The following is a 5,013-nucleotide window of genomic DNA, read 5'->3' as shown; positions in this document are numbered from 1 at the left end:
TTGAAAAAAAAATGGCGTCGAAGTGTACAGGGTGCGTCAAAATACATCATTTAAGAAAAAACATAACAGTTCCACGAGGCTGCAAGTTTTCAACGTGCGATCCCTCAATGTATACAAGGTATCTCAAAATACATCATTGAAAAACAAATATGACGTCGAAGTGTACAGGGTGCGTCAAAATATATCATTTAAGGAAAAAAACATGTCGATTTGAAATATGATATTAATGTGTATACAGGGCGTTTCAAAATACATCATTAAAAAAAAAACATGTCGATTCAACAGAAGTCTAGCGTTCCAACATGTCGAAAGTCTCGTATCTTTGTTAACCAAGTTAGCATCATCAGAAGAAAGAGGAGATCCAAAAGTGTCGAGAGGTTAAGCTTTGTGGACTCAACGTGAGGGCAATGGGAGAGCGAAGTATTCGACAATGACATTTCAGAATACGTGGTTTTCCGTGCGTTTTCGATCGTTTTTCGTGCGTTTACGATCGTTTTTCGTGCGTTTACGATCGTTTTTCGTGCGTTTTCGATCGTTTTTCGTGCGTTTTCGACCGTTTTCCGTGCGTTCATTTGTTATCGTTTCATCGTTATTGTCGTAACGGTTTTTCGTGTTTCAATATGACAGTCATTTATCATTTAACGCGTTTCGTTACCAAGTTCGCATCATTGGGAAATGACTAAAGTCCATGCTTTGTCGTATGAAGGTTCGTTTTGCGAATTTTCAGACTCTTGAACGGAACCTTGTGGAACACCCAAGCTAACTTCTGTTACAGAGTGGTGTCGGTCAGCCAATCAGAATGGTGAAATCAAATATCGCTCGATTGATTGTGCTAGATGAAATTGAACTGGAGAATGAGGGTCGAATAATAATAATAATAGTGATAAAACATTAAAAGCTTGAAAGTGACGTAGTCAGCGTGATAGGTGGTGGCGTGTGTGATAATGAATGAGTTATTACAAAGAATAATAGCGCAACTGTCAGAAGGGCACCGAGTTGTATATTCACTAATAATGATCGGATCGTCGCATACAGCACGTCAAATGAAAGGATAAGAAATGGAGGAAGAATTGCAAATTCAACAAACTTGTAATTAAAAAATGTTGGGTTATGAACAACTATAAGTTTATTCCAATTGCAGAAGCTTGATTCAAAACGCAGAATTTATTGACAAAGAAAATGAAAAAAATCATTGGATACTGAAACATATTTGGATTCCTTAGGGTGAGAAGATTTCGAATCCATCAAAAAACGACCACTGCCGGTTTCCACTTCCGGTCCTCCGATTTCGATGACTTCAACATCAATGGATTCGTTTAGATGTCATGAAACATAATTATTCATTTGTCGAAGCCAAAAGGGCCTTATAACCTATTTTCATTATACTAGCAATAGAAAGAATTGCACATTTAAAGAAAATCATTGAACATATTTGAAATTAAAAGTTGTTGGGTTATGAACAACTACGAGTGTAATGTAATTGCAAAAGTTTCATTCAAAACACATAATTTGTTGACAAAAAAATGAAATAATTATCGTATACTGAAACATATGGTATTTTTGGATTCCTTAGGGTGAGAAGGTTTCGAATCCGTCAAAAACAGGTCACTTCCGGTTTTCACTTCCGGTCGTCCGATTCCGATGATTTTGATATCAATGGGTTCGTTTAGATGTCAAAAAACATAGTTAATCATTTTACGAAGCCAAAAGGACCTCATAACCTATTTTCGCTATACTAGTCGCAACAGGTCGATGTGGGTACTCATTTCAAATGATTTAATGTGTAGACAATGAAAAATATAATATCGAGCGCCTAATGTGAAACAGCATAGGAAGAATTGCAAAGAGAATCATTGAAAAAACTTCGGATCGCCACGTACATCATGTCAAATGAAAGAAGAAAAATTGCAGAATTCATCTATGAAGAAAAACAAATATGGTGCAACATGTCAGAAGGGCACTAACCCACATCTTCATTAATGATAACTGAATCTCAACGTGCAGCAAATCAAATGAAAGGAAAACGAATGCAGAATTCATCAACAGAGAAAAAAAAACCGAGACGATGCCAAGAGGGCACAAAGTTGTATCTTCACTAATAATAGTCGCATCATCACATGTAGTACTTCAAATAAAATGGGGAAAAAAGCAGAATTCATGTCTTTGTTGCGCTATTCAAATCCAAGGTGACATGGATAAATGTCAACGCTGAATATGCATATAACGAAGACTCTTTGATTTTCTTTTGTTTCATTTCAGAATATGTCATCACTAATTTTCATATTCAAACCCAAAGTGACATTGATCACTGTCAATGTCGAATCTACATCCGGAGATATGCAGTTCTCAAAGCGACGAAACAAAGGCTCTTCGTTTCATTTTAAAATATGTCATCACTTATTTTACTATAAATACGTCATGCATGGCGAAATGAGTTAGTTGCATCCGTTGAAAGTGACAAGTGCACCGATTCTATTTGAAAGTAAGTGTTTTAGGTTTGACTCTTTCCTCAGATGAATTTATTCAAATGTAATTTAATTGAAAATTGGTGAGAATTGTTGAATCATTTGATTTCCAAAATTTTTTTTCGATGTACATATGTTGGATGATTTCAGTCAAATGTTTCACATGTCGTGGTTTGTTTGAGATAGTATTCGCATATATTGTGAATCAAAATATAAAGCTTCCATTTTTTATTTTTCACAGATGGATTTACAAAAGTTGAATGCAAGTTCGATCGTGAAGAGAAAGCCAAGTATCAAAGTAGCAGATTTGCCTGTTAAGATGCCGCAGAGGATATTCACTGCCAAAATCGTGAAAGGAAAATTTGGTGAGGCGATCTTGTTAGATTTGGGAGATAAAGTATCATTTCTGCCCCACCGAGTGACGGAGGCGTATCGTCCTCACTTAGAAGAATTTTCATTAGGAAAATACGCTATTGTGTACAGAGGGTTAATGGACATTGGGAAAGCGAATCTTGTCGTTTCATTTGAAATTGTACGAAATTAAGGTTAGTGCTGTTTTCAATTTTATAGGCAAAGAGTTTTTGGGTGTATACAATATTTTTCATTCGGGTCAAAAATTCTCACTCACAGATATGATCCGCATAAAGTAGTGTTTTCATACAATATATTTCCTTCACTTAGTACGTGCAGAATATGTGTTTTAAATTCTTTATTTTGAATGACACTTGATTTTTTATTTTCATTATAAGTGTAGCAATTACTTCATGAAAGACATTACCCTCTCTGTTGCCAAAAAAATTTTTTTAGTGTATGTTTTTATTGAAAAATCGAATTTATTTCAGAATAATACATCAACGTGTGCAGTATCAGTCAGAGTCATCTCAACAACAACATTCAAAACCGTCATAGCAACCTTTCCAGAACGAGATTCAAATCTCAGCAGTTTCCATTTTTTTCAGTCTATAGTTGCACATTATGAGGCTAGAATTTGTCGATATTCAGTGATTTGTTGGACAAACTGCGTCTATTCAATATATAGGTACACAACCGTAATGAATTTGGAAGACTTTGAAGATTCATCGTGGTGTGTTCCAAAATTCAAGAAAAACACGCCGTTCTGTATGGGTCATTTCAAAGGAAATTTGTTCAGCTGCAGTCTCAATAACGTTGATATTTTATATAAATGGCTTTATAATATATTACCAAAATAAATAAAATACATATCACACACATCTTTTTTTGAAAATGAAAACTTATCTTATACAAGGAAAGTTGTCAAAAATATGCAATAACAAAAATTATATACCAGATTTTATAGAGATGAAGAAACATCATATTGAAAGATACTGAGTTGACAAAAACAGGACATTTTAGAAATAAAGGAAATAAGTTTGTCTGTCATTTTAAATTCTGATTCGTTGGGTCGATATAACAAAAAGTGGCATTTTATATCTTGAATTTTATTCAGGACATTATTATAGATGATTGACATTTGTCATTAAATTTCAAGTGTGATATTTGGAAATTCATTTCGTATTGTAGTTTTTTCGAAATTCCCATTCAAAATAGCATCCTTTGATATAGATACCACCGGACGAGTCTATTATGTGTAGATAACCTGAGTTTCAATTGTTCGGAGTTCTGAGTTCTTGTACATATAAACATAACAAAGTAACGTTACAGACAAATATGAAAAATCGTCATATAATAAATAATTGAAATCCATTCAAGTGAATACATGAATTGAAAGATATTTTAACCTCAACTTCGATATTCTGAAACAAAAACACACAGTATTCACAATTCCATCTTTCGTTATTCCAAGTTCATAGTCATCAAAATTGATACGATTATAATATATATAGGAATATAAAACTATCTTCAAATACAGTTGCATGAATGCACATCAAGCATTTTGTCGTAGTACGGTGACCGGGGCAAAGTTACAACTTCAGCATAATATGAATGTTTATAAATATTAGGAAAGGTCAAGATCATCAACAGGTATTAAGAAATTCATTCGGTGTCCAAAGCTTTCGGAATACAATGCAAATAATTTTCTTTATGATTATTCGTTCGATATTAAATATTATTACCTCAAAATATATCGAAATCATAACACGTTTGCGATTCATTTTTTCAGTTACATTTGAAAAGTGAGTTTCAGTTTGCAGAAATAATAGCCCACACATGTTGGAAATTTTGCCATAGTGTGGTGAAAATCGTATTGAAAATTCTACGAAATATAAGCGCATACATACAGAGTGAATCAATATTTGAAATATGTCGTTTGGAACCCCCCATAACCCTTCTCTATCGAATTTTGGCAGAAATAATGCTGAGTCGCACTGTAGAGTTAACGTTCGAAATTGGGGAAAGTGAAGTATTCAACAGTTTTGCGTGCGTTTTCGAACAGTTTACGTGCATTTATTCGTTATCGTTTCGTCGTTATTGTCGTTTTTTTTCCTATTTCAATATGACAGTCATTTAACACTTAACGCGTTTCGCTTACCAAGTAAGCATCATCAGGAGATGAATAAAGTCCACG

Source organism: Leptinotarsa decemlineata, unplaced genomic scaffold (assembly GCF_025532065.1).
Source record: "Leptinotarsa decemlineata unplaced genomic scaffold, Ldec_3_MD MMD2_P_RNA_scaffold_9, whole genome shotgun sequence".
Classification (NCBI taxonomy): Eukaryota; Metazoa; Arthropoda; class Insecta; order Coleoptera; family Chrysomelidae; genus Leptinotarsa; species Leptinotarsa decemlineata.
The sequence above is the reverse complement of the archived record's forward strand: the minus strand, read 5'-3'. Positions refer to the sequence as shown.